The sequence below is a fragment of the Lonchura striata genome, chromosome 1 (genome assembly GCF_050655825.1).
Source record: "Lonchura striata isolate lonStrDom1 chromosome 1, ASM5065582v1, whole genome shotgun sequence".
NCBI lineage: Eukaryota > Metazoa > Chordata > Aves > Passeriformes > Estrildidae > Lonchura > Lonchura striata.
Window position 1 is genome coordinate 58,218,626 of NC_140703.1, and position 8,400 is coordinate 58,227,025.

Below are 8,400 nucleotides of genomic sequence, written 5' to 3' on the forward strand. Positions count from 1 at the left end.
ACTGGGATGCTCAGAACTTCATCCAACCTGGCCTTGAAGACTTCCAGGATTGAAGTTCCACGACTTATCTTGGCCACTTGTTTCAGTGCTTCACCACCCCCACAGTCTTCCTAATATCTAGTCTAAACCTAGTTTTGTTAGAAAATAAAAAGTGATAATTCATTTATCTCCAAGACTTTATTTATTTATTTATTTTATCATGATCATAAACCACACTGATGAATGTGAAAAGAATGGATGAAAATATTGAGGTGTAATATATTTAAAGTGGTTAAAATTTTAGATTAAAAAATGGGAAAGGGAAAAACGATTATCAATTTATAAAATGTGGAGAAACAGAAGCATCAGCATAATCTTCTTCCCTGTGCAGTTTAACAGCTGACTTTTGGATAACATGGTTACTGTGCTATGAACTAAAATTTAAGCTACATGGAGTGCAATTTATTTCACCCAGCTTCAGATGTCCAAGACTGAAACAATGATCCTAGATTTTCTTCAAAAAGAGTAAGGACTCTCAGATTGCATTTCATTATATCCTAAAATAAGTATGCAAACCAGACCAGCTGAATTACTGTCAAGTTGCCTGAAAAAAAAATTTATTGGGGAGGCAAGAGCTCATGTTTTTTCTACTGGCTGGACTGCAAAATGAACCTGTAGGAAGAGTATCTAAAAAGAAGGCTGCTGAAATCTCCAAAGTTAGGGTAGGGGAGAAAGAATGATCTCAGGAACTAAGGGAAAAATACTACTGATGATTACCAAGGGAAACATAAATATAGAAATATTTTAAGAAAATGATGTTCCAATTATAGGAGGAATGGAAGACTTTGGGAGAATGTGGTTTACATTTTTAAGCCTGCCCAGAGAAATAGCCTTTCAAATGCAGATAAGGGATGGGAAATGTGCTAACAGAAAGCATCTTGAGGTAGAAGATTGGCCTGACAGTATACTAATCTGATTGATGTGTTGTTTTTAATTTTTTTTTCATTTGAACACTGCTTATGGAATGGATGTGTTTTCATTTGCTCTGATTTTTAAAAAGCTTTTCTTGAGAAGTGAGAATAAGTGCTGCTTGTTTGCTCTGTCTTGTCTGAGTTTAATTAGAAGACCACAGGAGTAAGGAAAACTATGCCAGCCCTAAGAATACATGAACATGTTAGTCCAATTATGCTGTTTTAACTTGCATTCAAACATACTGTAGCTACTCATAGTTCTTTTGATAGTTGTTTTAGTATTCATACTTTAAGAAAAATATACAGGTTGAATCACCTCAAAATTCTAACCAAAGCCCGTAACAAACTATGTTAGTTTTAATCCAATTTATAACAAAAATAATATTTTTTTTAAATTTTAAAACAACCAACCAACCAACCAAAAAAAAAAAAAAAAAAACCAAAACAAGAAACAACCAAAACCCCCATCCACTTCCAAGTCCCGAGGATCATATTGGAAACAGACAATCCTATAAACTGATTTAATTTACTTTTAAGTGCTCTCCACTGCTATGTGGAATTTAGTATTAGAACCTATGCACTCCTTGAATGGAGATGAACACATAATTTTGCAGATTGACACTCGTGAGTACAGCTTGTTTTTTATGCTTAAGTGCCTACAGAAGAATAGCAAAGTAGAACCTCAATAATAATTTCTCCTGCTCTACAATAGTGTCATATGTATATAAATTCCAGAGTGGAACTTTTCAAAATGCATTGCACTGGGAGTTAATTTGATTTATTTACAATTACCCTCTGCATGCTCCTAAATCTCTTGCTTTATGACTTAGTAGAGAAGCTTTCCTTTTTATATTTCTACTGAGTATTATCTTAGTCTTCATTAAATCTTATCTCACTAAATTACTGCAGCCAAAGTGCCAGATCATCTAGATGCATCTTCATTTGTTTGTGCTTAAATACCCCTCTTGCTAGAGGACTAAGATGGAAATATTTTACAGTCAGTTCTGTATGTGTTTATTAATTCAGTTCTGAGCTTTGCCAGACCACAATTTTGCTAGGCCTTAGACCTCTTCAAATAAATATAAACTACTAATTAGTTTAAAGAAAAAAGTCCCTTTCAGAACAGTTTTTTGATAGCTCTCCTACAAAATCAGAAGGACTATAAGAAGCGTTCAAAACCTGGTGTGTTTCCCGTGTAGTATAATCTTCCTGGGAAGCTGTAATTTAGGTAATATCCATATACATCATTAAAATTAGCAATATTTTGCATAAATTGTTATGACTTTCTGTATCTAGATACACTGTTCTCTTCTTTCATGTAAACCAATATAATTTAATTACAGGTAAACATAAGGCCCCCCTTCACTTCTGTTTTCAAACACAAAGAAAGATATCTTATTCCAGGTGGTGCTGGTGGTATCCCATGTCTTTTAGGTGAGATGGTGGGACAAATCATGCTTAATGGGAAGGGCCTCTACAGATGGTTTTATAGATATCTTGCTTGTGGTAGGAGGAAACATATTTTACAAGTGCTAGTAAGTACAGATTTATACACATAACCTAGAGCAGTACGAGTACAGACACTGGTTTAAGAAAAAGCTGTGTGGTTCCATGGTGTGTCCTCACCATGAAATGGGAAGAGATGTGTAGGACTGTGGAGACACAGGCCAGGAAGTCCATCACCATTTGATGTGCATTGCAAAATTCGTGTCCAGCTTCAGCTTAGATCCAACCTAAACCAAACTAAGCTTTAGCAGATATGACACAGAGTCAAGATGCAGTTTGGCAAAGTTAGTACACAGTGGTTTCTTTTGACAGAATGAATTATTTTTTATGCTGCAACATGAGTCAAATTGGTGAGTCTCATACCTAGCGTGGTGCTGCTCTACTATCAAAATGACTATCAAAAATCTCTGCTAGATCCTCATTTGCCATCCTTCATTTTAGACACATGGCATATGTTACTTGACTATAAGAATTACTTTCACAATATATGGCAGTTCTAAACATTTTGTCCCTGATGCCTATTTTAAATAGCCCCTACTTCTGAACACCTATCTTTTTTATTCCTGTGATTTGTAAATGATACATTTTGATTTTTTTGGCAGTGCTTATACATCTGCTGTGGGCCAATGTAAGTTAGGAAAAGGTCAGTGAAATAATTTAGGAAATGCAATTGCAACCTCCTGAATTAAATATTTTATTCATAATCTCTAGAGTGCTATAGAAATACGACATTTTCTGCCAAAGCATTAAATTTCTATACATACAAATATAGATATACCCAGAGATGCTTAATAATTGCAGTGCATAAACATGAACTAAATTTACGTTTTATATAGCTGTATGATCCTTTAAACATTTTTTTTGAGTTTTGTTAATTTTTTTTTTTCAGTTTGATGAAGTTTTACTTTACTTTCTTCCCATCTTTCAAACACTTCTGTCTCTTTTGGAAACCCAAGATTAATTAGTTGATTTTCTTTTTTCTAATTCCATCTACAGTTCAGAGGCACGTAAAACCACAAAGCAAGATAATAACCAATAAATGGAATAATTAATTCAATGCACTGAAACTAATTTTAATTTATATTTCTCAAAGATTCTCACTAGGGAATGGAGAACTTGGAGTTCTAGGGACTGAGCTGCTTCAGTTCTGGTTATTTTGAATATGTTGTGGACAGAAAGAGTTTCTCTAAAATTGGAAATTCCAGCAGCTAAAATCAGAGGGGAAATGAATAACCAAAAATTTTTAAAAATTAGCAAGAAGTAGGAAAAAGTTAAGAATTATTTCAATCATAACCAATCTCTTTTAATCAAAACTATTTTGTTTGCATCACAAAGACAACTGAGTACCTAAATCCCTGATGCTGTACAGCCCGCTGACTTCTTCTGACAGCTCTGCTTGGTGACCCAGACCCTTGCCATGGCTCATGTCCTGCAGACAAGTAGCCCATCATTACTGGCCCTGAGGCAGAAATTTCTCCTGCACTGGGCATGCAGAGCTGCATCTGCCTGCTGGAGCTCCTGGTTCATTAAGGTCTGTGATGTGCTATGGTGTTGGCTGCAGTAGGTGCTGGGGACTGTGCCTGTGGCTCTCTTGTGTGTTTCTGATGCCAGAGCTACCTGGAAGACATATCCTCCATAGTTATGTCTTCCTAACAGGCATGCTAAAGTTCTTTGAAGAGTTCCCTTGGTCCCTGGACCAAACCAGATGGCCCAAAACCACTTTTCTGAGTCAAGAATCCCCTCATGAATATTGTCCTATGGTGCCTGCTGTCCCACTTCTGCTGCTAATAACTAAACAAAACCCACTTCCTTGGAACATTGGTCAGTTCAGTAAGAAGACTGATCTGTTCATTAACCTTAAGAAATTAAGAATGAAGAAATTAACATTTTAGGATCAAAGAAATAATCAGTTTTACAAAAAATGTGACAGAGATATGTTTTGTGAAAAATGAATTCTCACTCATCTTTAGTGCACATTTGGCTTCCTAGTCCCCCAAAATCAACAAACAGTAAGTACAGTCCTAATTTTTAGGATGAACTTTAATTATCTATTTTACACCTTGAAACCTGAGTTCATATACCTTTTTCCCCATCTGAATCTGCTTTAAAAAACCTAATTTAGTCCTTAATATTTTCTTAAGTATTGGATGGATGCTTTATTTTCCCACTCTTTCCTGTGATGCACTTTAGTACCCATGTCATAATGCTATGCTAAAGTGTTTTGAGATGATTGCAAGAAAAGTAGATAACTACTTTTTGCCCAGTGCTTTATTTAATGAAATGGATTTAAATATACACATGCTTTAAGCACAAATCAAATAAATAAGCACTCAGCAAAGAAGCCCACTTACATGCCAGAAAGGGTAAATCTTTAATGACTGGAATCACTGAAATTTCCTTTAATGTTTTCTGGCCCAATTTTCAATTAAATTGCAGTACATTATTAATGCCATGGAAGGGACAGCAAAGAAAGCAAATAAAAAGTTCAAAATGAGGCTCCATATCTAACAAGCTAACATATCTAACTGTGACAAAAGTGCCACAGTACAAAACTTAATAGTAATTATTCCATTGCACATAACAAAGTAACTAGTGGAGCATAAAGCTAACAATTATTGTGTGTTGATAGTTCAAGCACAGTATGCTTTTAAAATGCTATCAAACAGTAGTAAGCTATGCCAGAAAGCACAGCCTCATCCAATAGCTTTATGCAAAATACAGACACTTACTAAGTCTTAAAATCTAGTACAAAGTACTATAACGTGTTCCTAGGTTTCATATTATGCTGTAAAATGCAATGAAAAAGCCCTAGCCAACACAAACAAACAAAAATTCCTCATTTGCCTGCTAGGTATTCCAGAGAATTTTTTTAGAGTTTTTAAAGTAATACCATTGCCTTGTATATGATCCCTTTTTTGGATAAGCTTTACAGCCTGCATGTGGATCCTTTCTGATTGTTCTTTATTGACAAGAACATCTTGCCAAATCAAGGTTTTTCCATTTGTCTTTTCAACAATTCTAACATATTTTGGGTGCCCCTTGGAACAGAAATTTAGGTAGGATACATAGCAGTTGTGTTCATTTGATTTAGAAAGTGAAATAAAGCAGGTTATTCTCTGGAAGAAAACCGATTTAGATCAGGAAAAAAAAAGGAAGGTGGCTAAAGAGAGAGGGCTTCTCCTTAAAATGAGTAATCATCTTATGCTCTGAAGAATCCTGAAGGATTATTTTAATGACAGCTATTTACTGTTCTTTTTGCTACTAGGTTAACATAGTCGTGTGCTTTCTTCAGACACTGAATTTAGTTTCAAGTCTATTATTCATACCTTTTAGAATGAAAGAAAAAAAAGTAAAGGTGCTACAATTTATATGGCTCCTTCCTTTACTGAATCTATTAATTTACCTATTATATACATTGGTTACGTAATCTTCAGCAACTACCATCTACTCACCTTTTAGTTGAGTCTGCTCTTCTGACTTACAAAATTGTTAGTTCATGGCTTAGCAAGAGCAAATGTGCAACTGGAATCACATTAGTGTGTTTAAAGGCATTTAACAGACTTTGCAAAGACAGCAACAATTGAATTAGGAAGTGTATAAGATTTCAAAAAATGATCAACCAGTAAGTTTTGGGATGAAAGTGGCAGTTAAACAACAAATTTCTACATTGAATTTCAGTTTTCCTACATGCCAGAAGTTCCAATTGGATATCTTCTGTAAAAACTAACAAAATATTTCATAGTCATATCTACCCTGGATTTGAAAACTACAAAGGCTCAGGACTCAGAGATCAGCGTCTAAATTTGTTTTATTCTTTGAAGTCTATAGGTCCAGTATGTGTTGAACAACCATATTTGCCCAACAGTATTTTCTGGTTTTGCTGAGAGATTATGGCTGCAAAAATGAAATCTGTCTGCCCTGCCATGCTGCCCCAAACCTCTGCTCAAAATTAAAGGAGTACCTGTCTCGTCCAAATTACTGCTACTCCCAATATTTAGAAGCCTGAAGAGAATCATGCTTTTTAATAGAAGTGGAATTTCTGGAAATGATGTCTACCTATGAAAAGCTTCAGACTATAGTGATATTTTGACAGAGGCAGAGTGCAGAAAGTTGTATTATAAGCTGTTCATGCTGTAGCTGTCCTGTGAATATATAGAGGTTGTCAACCACCAAGGTTGCTGTGTTTTTCAGCAGTCACTCAGTGCCAAGCAGCATGATGGAGGATTGCTACATTCAGCATGCAAGTCCTAGGCGATCCATACTGTATAACAGGAGTTCCTGAATAATATAACAAGACAACAGATGATAGTGACTGCTTCAGTTTGGCTCATCTTAGCCTTTTTAAGGTTCAGTTGCCCACATCCTTCTTTCTCTGCCAAATATGACTGTAATAACGACATAAACATAATGTAAGATTTTGAATTTTATAAGCAGACGAGTAATTAAGCTAATTTCATCCATCTAGTTTTAGAATTGCTAGGTGTTGCTGCAGAGCACAGTGGGTCTCTCTGAGACATCAGCATCATTGTTACCAGATGGAAATCTTTCTTTTTTTGTCTGAGACTCTGAGCCCAGTCTCTGAGGGCTCATCTGCTCAGCCTGCTGTGGCTGTAGTTTCTTTGAGAGATTTTTGGGAGACACAGCCAATTAAATGCCATTTATCTCTCTCTTTTCTGGGACCTGGAGAAGTTGTTACTTATTGCTTCACAGTATATACCGTTTGGAGTGACAGCCTCATAAGACAAGGAGGATACCTCTTGTGATACTGCCTCCATTTGTGACCATTGTTGCTGTGGTGTACACAGCTTCATTTTTGTGAAGATTCAGCAACTGCTGTAAGACCAAATCAACTCAAGGTTGTTTTTTTTTGCTTCTTTGCATTTTTTTCCTCCTTTTTTTCCCCTTTCCCTTTACATCTGCAAATTCCCAGTGACTCTGACATCAGTGGGTTTGGCTTTCTGTGGAGCAAATGTGAGGAGGTGACAGCCCATGCTTCACTGGCATTATTCAGGAGGCTGGATGGGATTCTACAGCTGCTTTTCTGAGGTGCTTAATTAGTTTGACACTGTCTCTAAACTCTTACCCTGGGGATCACGTGAGAATAGCAGCTAGATGTCCAGACCCATATTTCACCACAAAATGCCTAGACTCAAACCCACTGAGCTGTGGCCACATGTCAGATGTTGATATGCATGGTCACCTGTTTAACTGTAGCATCTTTACAGGATTGTAATTGTTTAGGACAGGTAAATATTTTTTTCAGCCAATATAAACAAATTTATGTCTACTTTGTTTTGAGAGGGAAAAAGGAAGAGGCATGATTTTCTATGCCAGTGGACTGGTCTCTTACCACTGACTGGAAAATGTAACAAATCTTGGTATCTACTTCAGCATTACCGCTCCTTTTGGGCAGTTCCAAGTATCACTGACCTTTCCCTAACTGAGCAGCACTTAAACCTGTGTTATTTCTAAGCACTCTCCCAAATGTGTCAGAAGCATTTCTAGTTGTTGAGAACTGCAAGCTGGCGCCTGAAAAAATCTGGTGAGTTTTGAGTACCATAAGATGACAAGTATGTTAATGTGTCATCAAAAAGGAGGCAAAAGAAGTAGCACATTTTTGAACATGCAAATCCTAAGCAGTCAAATGGTGTTGTGTCAGACTGTTGCAAAATGCCTTCTTTGGACTGAGAATAACATTATGAGCAGAGAATTTATACAAAGTTATAAGCCTCTAAAAACATGTGGTTATAATGAAGTGCATCATTAGATGCAACTTAACTGTTGCTTAACTGTTGATGTTATGCATTCAAATAAAGAACAGCACTTAGCAGATAATCTCCTAAGTAACTAAGATCCATGATCCACACTGCAAAACATATAATATCTCAGCAGTATTGTTTCTAAATACTATTAACCACAGTCTTAGACAAGACATTGACAGCAA